Source organism: Lissotriton vulgaris, chromosome 6 (assembly GCF_964263255.1).
Source record: "Lissotriton vulgaris chromosome 6, aLisVul1.2, whole genome shotgun sequence".
NCBI lineage: Eukaryota > Metazoa > Chordata > Amphibia > Caudata > Salamandridae > Lissotriton > Lissotriton vulgaris.
In genome coordinates this window covers 956,537,943-956,558,262 of record NC_141694.1, presented here as the reverse complement: position 1 = coordinate 956,558,262, position 20,320 = coordinate 956,537,943, and positions in this window count along the sequence as shown.

Sequence of the window (20,320 nt, the reverse complement as noted above, 5' to 3'; positions counted from 1 at the left end):
CGTACTGTGTGCGGCTAGGGTACCCTTGGAAGATAGTATTAATCTCCTACTTCCTACTCCCCTTCTTTCTTCCTAGTCTCGTACACTCAGTCTCCACAACCGACCAACGGGCTCCGTAGCTTCTTCCTCTCTTGTTATAACTCTAGATGTATCAATCTTTCTCCTCGGCCTGGTTGTGTAACAGCCCAGTAAATGCGCACGTTCTGCGTCCTTCCGTAGCTTGGCAATCCCGTAATCCCACTGGTGACCGTTCTGCCTCCCCAGCCTGTCTGCTCCCTGGCGTGCGCCCCGCCTCAACCACCAGAGAGGTACCACCAAGCTGTAAGGGCACTGGCAACCTCTAGCGCAGCACAACACAGCTAGGTGGCAGGACGCAATGGCAGTAGGCAGGTACTAACAGCAACAAAGAGCAGCTGCCGTCGGGGAAGAGAGTGATACTAGCAGTGGGTGGGTCAGCAGCCCATGGAGGTCTAGAGTTCAGGGCAACATCACGACTCCCAAAAAACAAGGTTTAAGGTGGTTGAGGCTACTGTTAGGTGGTTGGTGATTCATTAGCAGCAGCTTTCCACAGAAGCCCGGTATTTTTGCTCCTACTCTTACTCTTACAGCACAGAACTTGCTGAGTTTGGAGCAATCCCTACTAAGAACAGTTCACAAAGGGCACCAAACACCCACGGATTGTAAATTTTTTTGTCGTTGTTCTTTTGATATTTTTTTATGTTCAGTGGTCAAATGGGGTGTGGCGCTCGGATGCTCAAAGCAGGGTCGCTGACCCTTCCACCTGAGGTAGCGGTGTCGCGGTGTCTTCACTTATCACCCTGCCCGTCTGCTTGTGAGTATTTTTCCCCATGCCACCTCTCACCTCTTTCTCTTCCCTTTCCCTTTCCGAGCCGTGGTGACTCTAGGCTCGGCCCCCAGTCTCTTGGTCCCGGTCCTGGTCCTGGTCCCGCTCCTGCTCCCGCTCCGCATCCGCTGCGGATCTGGTCAGATCGGGTCTGGTCAGGCGAGGTGAGGTACCGCCGCCGTAGCTCTCCCTCTTGCTGCTTGCTACTCGGCGTGGCGGCTCTGGCGTTTTCGGTATTTCCGATTACGATTACGGCTCTCTGCTGCACTCTACTGGCCGGATGCAGATGGTGAAATTACTGAATTGGTTGTTGTAACTGGTATGGGTATATCCACTTTTTTGAAAATGTTAGTTTCTATTTTTGAATATGTGTTTCAAAGGTTACTTTACAGAGAAAGGAGGTCTGTCACTGTGTCACAAGGATGGTGTCATCAGTGATGTCATGAGTGATGTCACTGACCATGTCATGAGTGATGTAATATGTGATGTCATCAGCAGTGCATTGCACGCGCAAGTTATAGTGAGTCCGACTAACTATAATGTGGGAATTTCAATGGTTTTATGTCAGTAAAATTTCCAGCTAACTATAACTGGTGTGAAACCTCTGTTTTTTTCAGTGAATTTAATAGGTTTTTTAAATGCTAATTCCTAACTATAACTGGTGTGAAACCTCTGTTTTTTTCAGTGAATTTCATAGTTTTTTTTAATGCTAATTTCTAACTATAACTGGTGTGAAACCTTTGTTTTTTTCTGTGAATTTCATAGGTTTTTTAACTGCTAATTTTTAACTTTTTATAGGGCTTTATACCTATGTACTTTGTAGTGAATTTCTAAGCTTATTTTTTGGCAAATGTCTATAGCTGAGAAAGGTATGTTTTTCTATAAATGAACCCTATATTGTATATTAAGATAATATTTTTGTTTTAAAATAGTATTTTACTTTTTTTTTAAATTTGACTCTGGAGCGCTCCCGGTGCGCGTACCGGTGAACGCCCCGGTGCGCGTACCGGTGCGCGTCCCGTCAGCGCACCAACAAAAAAAAAAGAAAAAAAATTAATGAAGGAGTGAGCATGAGGAATGGGGACAGAGAGAGTGGTGTTAAGAGAAAGAGTGCTAGAGGGAGGAACACAGAGGGATTGTGTAATAGATAGTAAGACAGAGAAAAGGTGTAAGAGGAAGTAACTGAGAAAAAGAAAATGAATAAGGGAGCAAAAGAAGAGAAGAAAGAGGAAGAAGACTAAAGCAGAGGTTCTGGGAAAATGTGAATGGGTGGTGAAAGTAAAAGGAAGGAGACTTAAGTATGGGGAATGACAGATGGTGACGGAACCAGAGAAAAAAAAACAGTAGTGACGGAGGGAAAGAAAATATCAGTGAGTGTAAGTTAAGAGGAGTGAAAGAGGGTGGATATAAGTGAATAAGGGTAAGACATGGGGAGTGACAGAGAGAAAGAAGAGAGAGAATAAAGGAAGGAGTGTCACAAAGGGACTAAGTGAACCAGTAAAAAAGGTAAGTGAAGGAGTGTGGATAAGCAGAGGTAATGAAAGAAGTTGAATGTGGTAGGAAGTAAACATGGAGGATAAGAATAAGTGTGGGAAGCAAAGTAAGGAAACAGGGGTGAGGTAGAGTGAGAGAAAAGTAGTGAGGTTAAAGCAAAGGGTGATAAGAAAGTACATTTTGTAAACACACTTACCATATAATTAATGAAAACTTGTTTCTGTGAAAGACAAAAGAAAAAACCCGTATAATTAGTTAAAAATATATATTAAAATAGAAGAAACAGTTCAAGATGTTAAAAAATCTAAAAAAGTTTACTAAGAAATAAAGCAATAGTGAAGGATGCAAAAACAGAAATAAAGTAATGTAGAAAGAGAAAAAAGAAGGAATAAGAAATAGAAAGAGAACAAATTACTGAAGGTAAGTAAGATACTAAAAGAATGTGAGATACCAAAACGAAATCAGGAAAGATAAGAAAGTAAAAGGAAAATGAGTGAAAAGGAGAGGAGTCTGAATGAGGAACTATTAATAAAAAAGAGGAATAGAAGATGACTGAGAGTGAGTGAAGGGGAGTCACAGAGTGAAGGGATGAAGGGAATGAGGTTAATATAGAACGATGGATGAAACAGGAGTGAGAGAGTAAGTACACAGAAAAACAAAGGGAAGGACTAAGTGAACTACAGTACAATGAGTGCGAAAGAAAAAAAATGGAGAAAAAGAAAGAAAGAGAGGGGAAGAAAACTAAAGCAGTGGTACTGGGAGAATGTGAAAAAGATAAAAAGTGGTGGAAGGAAGAGAGGAAATGCAGACAGTTCAAATTGGATTGAGAAGTTGTGAATGAAGTGCAGTAAAGGAACAGCGATGAAACAAAGTTAAAAAAGCAGTGTAAATGAGTAAAGAGAGGTAAATAAGGGTGAAAAAGGAAAATGAGTGTGAGACAATGTGAATACAATATAAATTACACAATGAAAATTATACAATAACTTCTACAATATGTTACATTATTTATTTTTGCTGTTCTCAGAATATATTGAATTTCACTTAAATTAGTGAGTTCAAAGTCTTCATCATATAACAGCGGGAAAAAACACAATCTAAAAGATTGTGTTTAAAACAAACCATTCAAACATACATCTCATGTATGTACACTAATCTTTGATTCACTTACTTTTCCGTGAGGCCAAATAGAAGATAGTGAAGGTCCTTTTGGTGGAAAAAAAGTCTGCTGTGCTCTATAACTTCCATTTCATCGACTTCCTATGAAAAAAGATCTAAGAACATCATATCTTACACTTTCCTCACGGCCAATTTGTGTCAGATATATCAGTATTTTTTACTTTGAGATCCACTTAAAGTATCTATATGAGATAAATAATTTAAAACATTAGATTAACTAACTAACTAACTAACTTTTATTATCTATTATCTATTATCTATTCCCGTCTTCAAAGGCCAAAAAACGTCACTGTTTCCCAAAATACAAATCCGCAACCTTACAAATGTTGATATCAAGCATTACCAAAAAGCAGAACACAAACCAAGAGCAAAGAAACTCAAAGCCTTATTTATGAAGACCTTGCGCCAGAAGAGTGTCACTTATTTCCCATGTATAAAGTGATGCACCGGTTGCACAAGGCAATCATAAATAAGGGCTAAATGAAAATACCATTCATTTGCACCCAAAATCGTTTTTTGAATAACATTTAAAAAACACTGCCCAGAACCTATGTACAAGCACTGAATTTCACTTTTGAAACGTCACTGTTTCCCAAAATACAAATCCTCTACCTTGCAAATGTTGATATCAAGCATTATCAAAAAGCAGAACTCAAACTAAAAGCAAAGAAACTCAAGACCTTATTTATGAAGACCTTGCACCAGAAGAGCGTCACTTATTTCCCATGTATAAAGTGATGCACCGGTTGCACAAGGCAATCATAAATAAGGGCCAAATGAAAATACCATTCATTTGCCCCCAAAATCTTTTTTTGAATAACATTTAAAAAACACTGCGCAGAACCTATTTATAAGCACTCAATATCACTTTTGAAACGTCACTGTTTCCCAAAATACAAATCCTCTACCTTGAAAATGTTGATAGCAAGCATTATCAAAAAGCAGAACACAAACCAAGAGCAAAGAAACTCAGGGCCTTATTTATGAAAGCCTTGCGCCACCAGTGCGTCACTTTCTTCCCATGTTAAAAGTGACATACTGGCGCCACAAGACAATCATAAATAACAGCCAAATATAAATTCCATTGATTTGCCCCCCAAATCGTTTTTTGATTAACATTAAAAAAAAACACAGGGCAGAACCTATGTACAAGCACAGAATTTCACTTTTGAAACATCACTGTTTCCCAAAATTCAAATCCTCTACCTTGCAAATGTTGATATCAAGCATTATCAAAAAGCAGAACACAAACCAAGAGCAAAGAAACTCAAAGCCTTATTTATGTAGACCTTGCGGCAGTAGAACGTCACTTATTTCCCATGTATAAAGTGATGCACCAGTTGCACAAGGCAATCATAAATAAGGGCCAAATGAAAATACCATTCATTTGCACCCAAAATCGTTTTTTGAATAACATTTAAAAAACACTGCCCAGAACCTATGTACAAGCACTGAATTTCACTTTTGAAACGTCACTGTTTCCCAAAATACAAATCCTCTACCTTGCAAATGTTGATATCAAGCATTATCAAAAAGCAGAACATAAACTAAAAGCAAAGAAACTCAAGACCTTATTTATGAAGACCTTGCGCCAGAAGAGCGTCACTTATTTCCCATGTATGAAGTGATGCACCGGTTGCACAAGGCAATCATAAATAAGGGCCAAATGAAAATACCATTCATTTGCCTCCAAAATCGTTTTTTGAATAACATTTAAAAAACACTGCCCAGAACCTATGTACAAGCACTGAATTTCACTTTTGAAACGTCACTGTTTCCCAAAATACAAATCCTCTACCTTGCAAATGTTGATAGCAAGCATTATCAGAAAGCAGAACACAAACCAAGAGCAAAGAAACTCAGGGCCTTATTTATAAAAGCCTTGCGCCACCAGTGCGTCACTTTCTTCCCATGTTAAAAGTGACATACCTACGCCACAAGACAATCATAAATAAGACTCAAATATAAATACCATTGATTGGCACCAAAAATCGTTTTTTGATTAACATTTAAAAAACACAGGCCAGCACCTATGTACAAGCACTAAATTTCACTTTTGAAATATCACTGTTTCCCAAAATACAAATCCTCTACCTTGCAAATGTTGATAGCAAGTAAGCATGGGCGGAAAATCCGTTTCGCTCGCGGATTTTGCGGATTTTCGGTAAATTCGCAATCCGCGAGATTCGCGAATCTCCCGCAAAATCCGCAAATCCGCGAGCAGCGGATTTTGCTCGCACTGTTCGCGTGAGTTCGCGGCTTCCCAGTACAACTTCGCGCCCCGCGAATAAGTGCAAAATTGCAGAAATACGATCTTAGCAAAACTGAAACTACTTACCAGGTTCAAAAGTTCAGGCTCATCATTAGTAGCCATTTCCTGTAGTGCTTCCTGAGGGGCCCCTCCAGAGTTCAGTTGCCAGTTGCAACTATTATGTGACCCTGCTCTGAACCTCAGAATAGTTACACATATGCCACAAAGGTCCTGAATTACAGCTAAGGGAGACAAGCAGGAGCCAGGCTGGAAGTTCAAATCCATTAATCAGCCCCTAATTCATTATTGTCAGTTGGGGCAGGGCAGGTGTTGTAACTAATTTTGCAACAATGAAAGCACTTAGCAAGTGCAAAAGATCACTAATCAGGAAGCACTAAGGAAGCAGGTGCCAGCTAAAAAAATATTCTGTGACACATTAATCAGCCCCAAATTAATTCAGGTCACTTGAGGCAGGGAAGGTGTGCTTGCGTTGCCACAATAATGTACACTGACTGGACAACCAGAGGGTGCTGTGATGAAACAGAGGGTGGCATGGGTGGGCCAGAGGGTGGCATGAGTAGTCAGAGAGTGGCAGTGGTGACAGAGAGTGGCAGTGATGAAGAAGAGTGTCCCAAACAGGCTGGACACGTAGAAACAACAAGTTCGTGAAACTTGCGACCCGACAGGTAAGTTCGCAATTTGCGAAATTGTACAAAACCCTCGTGAACTGGCAGAAACCCGCACAAACCCCCAAAAAAAATCCGCAAATTCGCGAGAATTCGCGGATTTTGCGGATTGCGAGTTCGCAAATCCGCAAAATTCGCGAACGCGAGATTCGCAAAATTCGCCCATGCTTAATAGCAAGCATTATCAAAAAGCAGAACACAAACCAAGAGCAAAGAAACTCAGGGCCTTATTTATGAAAGCCTTACGCCACCAGTGCGTCACTTTCTTCCCATGTTAAAAGTGACATACTGGCGCCACAAGACAATAATAAATAACAGCCAAATATAAATTCCATTGATTTGCTCCCAAAATCGTTTTTTGATTAACATTTAAAAAACACATGGCAGAACCTATCTACAAGCACAAAATTTCACTTTTGAAACATCACTGTTTCCCAAAATACAAATCCTCTACCTTGCACATGTTGATATCAAGCATTATCAAAAAGCAGAACACAAACCAAGAGCAAAGAAACTCAAAGCCTTATTTATGAAGACCTTGTGCCAGAAGAGCGTCACTTATTTCCCATGTATAAAGTGATGCACCGGTTGCACAAGTCAATCATAAATAAGGGCCAAATGAAAATACCATTCATTTGCCCCCAACATCGTTTTTTGAATAACATTTAAAAAACACTGCCCAGAACCTATGTATAACCACTCAATATCACTTTTGAAACGTCACTGTTTCCCAAAATACAAATCCTCTACTTTGCAAATGTTGATATCAAGCATTATCAAAAAGCAGAACACAAACCAAGAGCAAAGAAATTCAGGGCCTTATTTATGAAAGCCTTGCGCCACCAGTGCGTCACTTTCTTCCAATGTTAAAAGTGACATACCTACGCCACAAGACAATCATAAATTAGACCCAAATATAAATACCATTGATTGGCACCAAAAATCGTTTTTTGAATAATATTTAAAAAACACAGGGCAGAACCTATGTACAAGCACTGAATTTCACTTTTGAAACCTCACTGTTTCCCAAAATACAAATCCTCTACCTTGCAAATGTTGATAGCAAGCATTATCAAAAAGCAGAACACAAACCAAGAGCAAAGAAACTCAAAGCCTTATTTATGAAGACCTTGCGCCAGAAGAGCGTCACTCATTTCCCATGTATGAAGTGATGCACCGGTTGCACAAGGCAATCATAAATAAGGGCCAAATGAAAATACCATTGATTTGCCCCCAAAATCGTTTTTTGAATAACATTTAAAAAACACTGCACAGAACCTATGTATAACCACTCAAAATCACTTTTGAAACGTCACTGTTTCCCAAAATACAAATCCTCTACCTTGCAAATGTTGATAGCAAGCATTATCAAAAAGCAGAACACAAACCAAGAGCAAAGAAACCCAGGGCCTTATTTATGAAAGCCTTGCGCCACCAGTGCGTCACTTTCTTCCCATGTTAAAAGTGACATAACTACGCCACAAGACAATCATAAATAAGACCCAAATATAAATACCAATGATTGGCACCAAAAATCGTTTTTTGATTAACATTTAAAAAACACAGGGCGGAACATATGTACAAGCACTGAATTTCACTTTTAAAACCTCACTGTTTCCCAAAATACAAATCCTCTACCTTGCAAATGTTGATATCAAGCATTATCAAAAAGCAGAACACAAACCAAAAGCAAAGAGACTCAGGGCCTTATTTATGAAGACCTTGCGCCAGAAGAGCGTCACTTATTTCCCATGTATAAAGTGATGCACCGTTTGCACAAGGCAATCATAAATAAGGGCCAAATGAAAATATCATTGATTTGCCCCCAAAATCGTTTTTTGAATAACATTTAAGAAACACTGCGCAGAACCTATGTTCAGGCATTCAATTTCACTACTAAAACTTAACTATCTGCTTCCAAATATTCTCCATACAGCAAACAAGTCTCTACCTAAATTAAATAAATCATTACTTACCTTTACAAATGCTTTGGGAGTTTGAAAACAGTGTCAGACAAACACACCAATTTTTCTTTAGCAGAGCAAAAGGTGTGCACTCAATATACTGAAACCAAGACTGGCATAGAAAATCTCTATCTTTACACACAAATGCCTTATTTCAACCAATCAAAAGTCTTCCCTCACTATTTTCAAACCAACACCCTTCCCCCTCTCAGATTTTTCTATCTGTTACCATAGCAACTCCCTCCTAACTGAACTCTCAGGTTCAAAAGTTTACTCTACAATGTTGCAAATTAAGTCAGCAAGGATGTTTGACCTCTCAATACACCAGCATATCCAGGGCATTATTGCTTTTAGTGACTTTTCTTAACCATCCAAATTGCTTCGTTCACACAACACAACCATGCACCCTAACTTTTAGTTTTCAACTATCTGAATCCACCAATCATTGCTTGTGATTCAACAGCAGGGAAACTCCACAATTATTTTTTGGGAAACTCCTACTGTTCCAACTTCCATTTCATTCCCACACTTCATCTGACTGCAGCAGAACCTTCTCACATCATGTATTCTGTGTGGATTATTGGACATAGCTATATCCACTGGGCTCAAAGGTATGCAGCTAGCAGAAATTATCACAACCTTGATTTATCAAATCTGGAAATCAAGTGGATTGGCCAGAGAGGATTGAGATGTCATCAATTGATACCATTGGTGAAAACCTTTTTGCATCTGCCAAACCCTGACCTCTTAATAGTGCACTGTGGTGGAAATGATTTGGGCACTGTGACTGGGGTTGGTCTGGAAATGCTTTTAAAGGACACCTTTGATCAATTGATGACACTTTTTCCACAAACTGCCTTGGTATATTCCAATATTTGCCAAAGACAGAAATGGAACTGGTCCAACCAATTTTGTCCACAATTTGAAAAAGCACGGAAACATGTGAATAAATCTGTTTCTGCTTACATGAGAGACTGTGGAATGGGTTCAATATACAATAATACCTTGTGTTACAACATGCAAGACATCTACAGAGGAGATGGTGTGCACTTCTCAGATGAGGGAAATAGAATTTTCCACCTGAATTTAAGACTGTGCATTGGAACCTACTTGTAGGTACCTAAATCAATCACAGAACCCAAAAGCTCTTTTCAGAGCTACCCTACCTCTGATCATTCAAAACGTTTATCTTTTTCTAACTTTTTTCACTATTTTTCACCAAAGTACGCTTCCCGGTACGCGCACCGGTGCGCGTACCGGGCGCTTCCCCCTGCGGAAAATTCAAGATTTTTTTTTTTTAAGCCTTTATGAGCCTCCTAAGCCCCCCTCAGAAAACCTAGAGGGTCAGGAAGTGTCTACCGTGCCCCCTTCTACCCATTCCGAGCATTGTTTGTCCTCCATCTTGTGTCTCGATTGTACCGAAACACAAAATGGAGGACTCCCGTAACGCTGCCGGTGCGCGTACCGGAGCGCGCACCGGTAAGCGCTCCATAAAAAAATGTGGGAAAGTAATTTACAGAAAAACCACTGGAGACACTTTCATCAAATATAGAATAGGCCCTACTACATAGCAGTCCCTACCATTTGCCCAAATTTGGTGGAATTCCATTGAGACATTTAGGCTACAGGCCTGACTAAATATCCTGAGGTAAATTACATGACCAAAACACATATGAAGTGTGAGAATTTACAACCAATTAAAAAGTTTATTTCATTTTCTACGATTATTTCCTGACATTTGATTGGTTATGTACATGAATAAATAAAAACAAGAGAAGGAAACACAGCCATTTTGACTACTGCTTCCTGAAGTACATTTGAAAAGAAATAACACTGACAACTTCAACTGCTTTCTCAAAGGTAAGTTGTTATTTTGGAAAGTGAAGTATGTTGTGCACTTTAAGTTAATTTGAGAAAAAATATTCTGTTAGTTATATACTATCCCTCTGTAATAGTTATAGATTGAAATAGGCTTCTCTGTTATAGTTATGGATTGAGTTTGGCTTCCCTTGTATTATTATAAATTTACTTAGGCTTCATCACATACTCTTTGTTATATTTCAAATTCCAGCCTGATACCATATACTGCCCAAAGATAACTTCACTGTTAAAAAATCCAAACTACATGTCTGAACTTAAACCCAACAGTGCCCTATCTCTACTGATATAATTATTTTTTATGCAATTTACAGCAACAAAATGGAAGGAGAAAAGAATATATCTTTTGAAATTGTTTTTAACAACAACCAGGATAGAAAAAATGCTGAAAATGATAACATTGACTTTATGGATGAGTCTCTGGACCTTGAATTACTTGAGTGTGTGAAATCAATGGAAACACAGAATGTAAATGAAGAGATTCCAGACAACATTTTATTAGAAGTTTTATTAAATTATGAAAAAGAATCAGAAGAATACATTTATATTTAATAATCAAAAATTGTTCGAGCCATTATTCATTTTTATATGTAATTCATCAAGTAGATCAAAAATGTTTAAAATATAAAGTGAGACTTATAATATACTGTGCAACTTTATTGTGTTACATAGAAAGTTTGCTCATAGTTACTTCCTTTCTCCCACTATATTATCGCCAATGTGTATTTAACATCTCTTTATCATCTCCTGCCTCCATGTTGTTTCTGCTTTCCTGACAGACTATGTTATGAATTCCATATACCACAATAACTTCTGTAACAACATGCAAGATATCTACAAAGGAAACTGTGTATATTAAATTAGAGACTCTGCATTGATACCTACATGTTGGTACTTAAATAAAAAAAAACAACAAAAAGAACAATTAATAAACATACAATTTTTAAAAGTGATTCTTTTTTCCCCATAGTACGCTCTCAGGAGTGCTCCCAGGAGTGCTTCCCGATGCGCGTACCAGACGCGCCCCCCCGCGAAAATCGAATTTATTTTTTTTGAGACCCCGCGGGGCCCTTTAATGGCCCCCATATCAAACCTAGGGGGTCAGGGGGGTCTACCCTGCCCCCTTATGGTCAATTCCCCCCTTTGTTTTTGCCACCTCTTGTGTCTCGATTTTACCGAGACACAAGATGGCGGCCGCTCCGGACTGTTTAGAATGTTTACAGACACCCGAGAGCCAATCAGCTTTCTGCACCCAAGTCGCGTGGCTCGCCCGGTGCGCTCCCCGGTGCGCGTACCGGAGCGCGCCTATAGATATATATATTTTTTTCTACCTAAATTACTCAAAATCCACTGGAGCACATATCTTGAGACATAGCAAAGGCACATCGTGCTACCAGTCCCTACAAATTTGCCAAGTTTGGTGGAAATCCATACAGCCGTTCGGGCTAAAAGTGAAATCGACCGCCCTATGGAAATTAACATGGGGAAAATGCGTTTTGGGACCCCCCTTTTATCTCGGCCCCCGCTTGACGAATCCCCCCCAAACTTTCAGGGAAGGACCGGTGCTCAAAGAGGCCATTTTGAGGAAATTTTCAAGCAGATTCGTCAACCGGTGCCAAAGTTATTCCAAATAGACTTTTGAGATTTAACATTGAAAAAAATCCTAACTATAACTACCTACTGGCGACTGCCAGTAGGTAATATATACATATATATATATATATATATATATATATATATATATATATATATATATATATATATATATATATATATATATATATATATATTCACTGAAAAAAACCATAGGTTATAGAAGTAGTGTGGCTCACTGGTTAGAGGCGGCAGACCCGAGAGCAGAGGACGGCCCGGGACCAGGGTTCGATTCCCGGCGCGGCAGGTTTCTGGACCAGGGTCAGCGGACTCGATAATTCTCTCGCCTCGGTGCCCACTCTGATCAGCGATCACACTCGGCAACTCTGGGCATTAGCTTGCCTCATCTTCACTAACGGCCCCACCAGACCGCCGGGGATGCCTGGTCTCACCCTGGAGATACCCATTAAGGGACCATCTCTCAGGGAAGCCAGGAAGGGTTTCGCAGCGGTCGAAGCGCCTTGGGACCCTACGGGTAAGTAGTGCGCTATATAAATGCCTATACATAGACCATATATAGTTAGGAATTCGCATTTACAAAACCTTATTTTACTCACACAAAACCATTGAAATTCCATATATAGTTAGTTGCACTAACTATATATCGCGCACCCGCAATCCACTGCTGAGGATGTCACATATTACATCATTCATGACATGGTCAGTGACATCACTGATGACATCACTGATGACATCTCAAATGACATCACTGATGACATCTCAAATGACATCACTGATGACATCACTGATGACATCTCATTTGACATTACTGATCACATCACTGATGATATCATTCATGTGATAATACGATGAACCTCTTCAGACTCTAATATAACCTTAGATACAATCAGTGTAAACAGACACTCACAGACTGTCACTCATCCATGGAGTTACTCACACACCTAGTCAGTCATGCAAAGAATCAATCACACCTCCATTTCCTCAACTATACAGTTATACAAACTTTACTTATTCAAACATATACTAACACATATTTACTCTCTTATACAATCCCTGATACAAGTTCACAATGATCCATACAGCCACTCACACATTCACTGGCTCTTATGCACAGTTATTTATATATGTCAACTCTCACATGTACTGTGTTTTACATATGTACTTACTTTGACATGTAGCACTGAGATATCCATTCACTCACCAATACACTCATGCACACAGTCAACCGCCCATACAGCTGTTTCCACATGCACTTTTGAAACCATACATCTAGTGAATCAACTGCTCACACATCTATGCACAGAGTCATACACCTCCCAGCCACCCACACACACACTCAGTCTCCCATACAAATACTTGGGCAACCAATCAATAACCCATATAGTTACTCATATAGCTACTTATCAACACATGCAACAGTTTACAGAACAACAGACATAATGATGCACAAATTAAGACAGTTTAGTCACTAACCCATGCACTCAGTGAGACACATTTAATCACTCACTCATACAGTCAGTCATGCACCTACTAAATCCTTCATCCAGACACTTATACATCCACTCATTCTTCAATATGTAAGACATATTTTAACTTTACAGAAACATACAGTCACTGGATGTTGTCATCAGTGATGTCATCAGTGATGTCATTTGAGATGTCATCAGTGATGTCATCAGTGATGTCACTGACCATGTCATGAATGATGTAATATGTGACATCATCAGCAGTGGATTGCGGGTGCGCGATATATAGTTAGTGCAACTAACTATATATGGAATTTCAATGGTTTTGTGTGAGTAAAATAAGGTTTTGTAAATGCGAATTCCTAACTATATATGGTCTATAACCTATGGTTTTTTCAGTGAATTTTCAAGGTTTTGTAAATGCTAATTCCTAACTATATATGGTCTATAACCTATGGTTTTTTCAGTGAATTTTCAAGGTTTTGTAAATGCTAATTCCTAACTATATATGGTCCATAACATATGTTTTTTTCAGTGAATATATATATATACATACATATATAAACATATATCATCTGTATATCTATATAAATACAAACATAAATGCATGCATACATATACTTATATGCATACAGATGCATGTTATTTACATGAAAGTTGAAAAAACACTAATAAAAGCAAAGCTAAAAAGCCACCTCATTACAAACAGAATGGCTTTAACTTAAACGAGGGCGAGATCTATTGCATTTTCAATGCTTGTTTACTTTGGTTCCATCAAGAAGGCATTCAGATGTGTCACACATTTGCCATAAATTCTGAATGTTAGCACTCTAGTTGCACATTAGATCACTGTAGTAAAGCTACTGCTCACCAGGGACGTCTGCTGCTGGTATTCAAAGTGCATGTTTCAGTCTGCATGTCAGAATTTTTTTAATGAAATAGAAGAGGATTTGAGAAGTCACTCAAAATGATCCCTAATTTTTCTTTCTGAAGCACTAATCATACTTTCTATGGCAAAAGTAACCCCCTCATGTTGTTCCTTTTTAAATTGAGTGTTTTCAGACTTACCACTTCATTCCAATCAAGATGGCTTCTGGTGTGCCATACTTTTGTCATAAGTAAGACTGTTAGCGCTCTAGTTGTTCTTTAGAACACTCTGGGACATTCTGTCATTGGGCTATACTTGGGGTACATCTGGGTGATATTTGGGCTACATTTAGGCTCTTTTGTCTCTGGTGGCCATCTTGGGAGACTGTATGTCAGAATTTTTTAATGAAATTGAAGAGGGTTTGAGAAGTCACTCAAAATGTGCCCTAATTTTTCTTTCTGCAGCACTAATCATAATTCATATGGCAAAATATACCCCCTCATTTTGTTCCTTTTTAAATTAAATGTTTTAAGAGTTACCACTTTATTCCAATCAAGATGGCTTCAGGTGTGCCATACCTTTGTAATAAGTAGGACTGTTAGCGCTCTAGTTGTTCTTTAGAACACTCTGGGACATTCTGTCATTGGGCTATACTTGGGCTACATCTGGGTGATATTTGGGCTACATTTGGGCTCTTTTGTCTCTGGTGGCCATTTTGGGAGACTGCATGTCAGAATTTTTTAATGAAATAGAAGAGGATTTGAAAAGTCACTCAAAATGCGCCCTAATTTTTCTTTCTGCAGCACTAATAATACCTTCTATTGCATAATATACCCCCTCATTTTGTTCCTTTTTAAATTAAATGTTTTAAGAGTTACCACTTTATTCCCATCACGATGGCTCCAGGTGTGCTATACCTTTGTAATAAGTAGGACTGTTAGCGCTCTAGTTGTTCTTTAGAACACTCTGGGACATTCTGTCATTGGGCTATACTTGGGCTACATCTGGGTGATATTTGGGCTACATTTGGGCTCTTTTGTCTCTGGTGGCCATTTTGGGAGACTGCATGTCAGAATGTTTTAATGAAATAGAAAACGATTTGAGAAGTCACTCAAAATGTGCCCTAATTTTTCATTCTGCAGCACTAATCATACTTTCTATGGCAAAATATACCCCCTCATGTTGTTTCTTTTTAAATTAAATGTTTTAAGAGTTACCACTTTATTCCAATCACGATGGCTTCAGGTGCGCCATACCTTTGTAATAAGTAGGACTGTTAGCGCTCTAGTTGTTCTTTAGAACACTCTAGGAGGCTGCAGTAGAACACAAAGGAATCAACTGACAGTCTCTGTCCTTGTTGGATGTACATGTTTTACTGAGAATGTCAGACTTCATTTTCACATGACTGAGAAAGATAATGTGAATTTACAGAAAATATGCTTTCAGTTTAGCTTATAGATCCCCTTCCAAACCACTGTGGGAAAATCATGAGATATTAGTTTTCTTTCAAACAATATTCATGATATCACAGCAGAAGGTTTTTTCACATGGTAAAATCACCTTAGAACCCACCACAATTCCTAAAACGAGTATGGTACCATCAACAAATGATTTATAATGTAACTAAAGTCCTAAAACCCTCTATTAACTACAATGCTTTTTAATGAGGTGCTATCCTGTATATTGGTCCCAAGATGGCTGCCAACACTTCTTGGATGAAGTGCTGACAGCCAATCAGATCAGATGTGTGGTTAGGCTCCGCCCAGATATATATCTTTTTTTGAACCTAAATTACTCAAAATCCACTGGAGCACATATATTGAGACCTAGCAAAGGCACATCGGGCTAACAGTCCCTACAATTTTGCCAAGTTTCGTGCAAATCCATTCAGCCGTTCGAGCTAAAAGTGAGGCCAACCGCCCTATGGAAATTAACATGGGAAAAACGCGTTTTGGGACCCCCCTTTTTTCTCGGCCCCCCCTTGATGAAACCCCCCCAAATTGTCAGGGGCTGCTCAGAAACAAAATGTTCAATTTTCCTGAAAATTTCAGCCAATTCCGTCCACAAACGCCAAAGTTATTAGACATAGAATTTTCAAAAATCCCATAGAGAAAAAATCCTAACTATATATACCTACTGGCGACCGCCAGTAGGTAATATATATATATATATATATATATATATATATATATATATATATATATATATATATATATATATATATATATATATATATGTATAGTACCGGGTTGCCGATACCGGTACAAGGACACACCCTCTCGATCTGGTGCTCCGCGTTCAAAAGGCAAAAAAACTGTGGTATAGCACGAGGAGTGCACAACGCGGCGCCCCCCCAAGCTAAAAGTCATTGCCACCAGGCGGTCATTTCGGCAAGGGGAGAGAGTAGGCGGTATCTTACTGCCTGATAAGAGTGCCAACGGAGGTTCAAGCGGAATAACAAACCTGGGAGTGGTATGGAGGCACTCAGTCCTGCGCCATGAATTTGGGACACCACTCGGGTGTTTTGGTTTACCCCATCACTGTATGCGACACCACGATGGACTCCAGTTCCCACCATGCATCACCCTTGCGAACCACTAACATCCATCAAAGGACCCGCACTTAGGAGGAGGAGCCGAGAGACTGCTACTTAGGGGGCAGTCTCTGTGTCCAGGACTCACCAGCTAGCCTGTGAAGCCGGCACTGATGACGGCCATTTCCGGCTAGAAACGCGTCTGCCATAGCGTTTCACGGACTGCGAGGACAAAGCTGTGGTCTGTTTGAATAAATCCTTTGTTGGCACTCGGAGCTGTGTCCTGCTTACTTTCTTGGAAGGTGAGCTTGTGGTTTGGATGTATAGTACCGGGTTGCCGATACCGGTACAAGGACACACCCTCTCGATCTGGTGCTCCGCGTTCAAAAGGCAAAAAAACTGTGGTATAGCACGAGGAGTGCACAACGCGGCGCCCCCCCAAGCTAAAAGTCATTGCCACCAGGCGGTCATTTCGGCAAGGGGAGAGAGTAGGCGGTATCTTACTGCCTGATAAGAGTGCCAACGGAGGTTCAAGCGGAATAACAAACCTGGGAGTGGTATGGAGGCACTCAGTCCTGCGCCATGAATTTGGGACACCACTCGGGTGTTTTGGTTTACCCCATCACTGTATGCGGCACCACGATGGACTCCAGTTCCCACCATGCATCACCCTTGCGAACCACTAACATCCATCAAAGGACCCGCACTTAGGAGGAGGAGCCGAGAGACTGCTACTTAGGGGGCAGTCTCTGTGTCCAGGACTCACCAGCCAGCCTGTGAAGCCGGCACTGATGACGGCCATTTCCGGCTAGAAACGCGTCTGCCATAGCGTTTCACGGAGTGCGAGGACAAAGCTGTGGTCTGTTTGAATAAATCCTTTGTTGGCACTCGGAGCTGTGTCCTGCTTACTTTCTTGGAAGGTGAGCTTGTGGTTTGGATATATATATATATATGTATATATATGTGCAGCGCGTAACTCCAACCACTTCCAACCCGCAATGGTGGTGGCGAAGAAGGAGACTCAGACCACCACAGCTCTTCAGGCGAAGTTTCTTTTATTTAACACAGCCTGCAACGACGCGTTTCGGGCTACCGTAGCCCTTGAATATATATATATAACAAGAGAGGAGGTGATGGGAGAAACTGCTTTGCCAACTCGAAACTAGATACATAATTGAGTTAGATAGTAAGAGCCCTAAAGGACTTAATATCTGCGAAGATTTATTCCACTTTTTGTAAAGATCTTTAAATGAGGGTTCAAAAGACAGACTGGCAATTATGTCCAGATATAATAACAACTTAGATATATATGTATAGTCTGGATCTAAAGGGTTTAATGAGATTCTTAAACATTTTATTTCAAACCACATATTTATTGTCTTAGACATATTCCTCTTGTAACAATTACAGGTGGATTTCAGGCAACAATATAATTGTGAGATTCACCATGAATTCTGAAGTTTCAGAGGATCAAATGAGCCGCTAATAATAAAGGCCATTTCTTTTTAATACATGACTACACATTACACATTGGACATCCGACCCCATAAAATAAAACTCCAAGCAAATACTATTCAGGACACATGAGGCCCACTATCCCAATATGAGTAATATTCTTTCTCAGATATACCATCCTACCAGCCAGTATTCAACACTGCCCAGGTATTTGTACAGTTAGAAGTGGTCCCACCATTATCAAGAACTAGTCGTACGCTTCTATCCCTTATACCCCCATCCCAACCTTTTATCCAGCAGATGGTTTTTTGCAGCTTAACTCTCGGCTGAGAGGTTCCATTAAACCACTTGCACAGTTCAATTAATTTTAATTCACTTTCACAATTAATCGGGGTGATATGACCGGAAAAGTGCTTTGTTTAAAATGCATGGAAAGTTACTAAGTTTCATCATAAATTATACCATTTGTGAAATCATGGTATTTTATGAACCGTATATGTCAAGATTTAAGAAATGTTAACTGTAAATGATAGCGATTACAAGCAGTAGACATCTGAGAATAACATCCACTTAAGAGTGAAAAAACTGCTAAATACATTTAATATGACTGTAAAGTGATCAATTTCAATTACGGAGTATTATGATCGTATTTCAGAAAATGTAACAAAGTTATTGTATTTAAAGAATGTTTTGCCAATTTTGATACATAACTGTCTGATGTCACGATACAAGTATATCTTCCATGTCTATTACGCACTGGTCACCAATCACGGGGTTAGCCTCAGTTTAAATATGGGGCGGGGATATTTGCACTGATCACCAGCGAGCAAGGCGTCTGAGAACGCCGAAACGCGTTTGGATTTCCTGTTCGGAATATGCACATCTGATAAAAATGCTAAATAAATTTTACCTGCGGCTGCGGTAAAAAGAAAATTTGTTGGAGTCCGTCTCTCTTTACCCTTGGCAATTGGGGCGCCGTAAGGAAAGCGGCGTGAAGAGTGGTCTATATATATATATATATATATATATATATATATATATATATATATATATATATATATATATATATTACCTACTGGCGGTCACCAGTAGGTAGGTATAGTTAGGATTTTTTTCAATGCAAAATCTCAAAATTCTATTTGGAATAACTGTGGCGCCGGTTGACGAATCTGCCTGAAAATTTTTCAAACTTGCCTCGCGGAGCTCCGGTTCTTCCTTGAAAGTTTAGGGGGGATTCGTCAAGCGGGGGCTGAGATAAAAGGGGGGTCCCAAAACATGTTTTCCCCAAGTTAATTTCCATAGGGCGATCGAACTCACTTTTAGACCGAACGGCTGAATGGTTTTCCACCAAACTTGGCAAAATTGTAGGGACTGGTAGCCCGATGTGCCTTTGCTATGTCTCAAGATATGTGCTCCAGTGGTTTTTGAGTAATTTAGGTTTAAAAAATATATATATATCTATAGGCGTGCCCCGGTACGCGCACCGGGGAGCGCACCGGGCGTGCTACGCTACTTGCGCACGGAAAGCTGATTGGCTCACGGGTGTCTGTAAACATTCGAAACAGTCCAGAGCGGCCGCCATCTTGTGTCTCGGTAGGATCGAGACACAAGAGGTGGCAAAAAAAAGGGGGAAATGACCATAAGGGGGCAGGGTAGACCCCCCCTGACCCCCTAGGTTTGATGTGGGGTCTATAATAGGGTCCCGCGGGGCAAAAAAAAATTTTTTTTGATTTGTGCTTGGGGAGCGCCCGGTACGCGCTCCGGGGAGCGGACCGGGGAGCGTAGCATGGGGAAAACCCAGTTTATTCACTGCGTCACCTCTACGACCCTTTCTTGCATCAATACGTCCTTTTTGCATACATTACACCTGATTTAGGTATAATGTGGCGCAGGGGCTTACAAAGTGACGCATCTACCTAGATGCGTCACTTTGTAAATATGACTGAATAAGGTGCATTTTTTATAGCACTGGTGCATCACAAAAAGTGACGGGGCGGTGGCGTTAAAGTGACGCATGGCCTCATAAATGATGCCTTCAGTCTTCTACTCATGCGTCATATTAAATTTATGAGGTATTATGTCGGAAGTTCT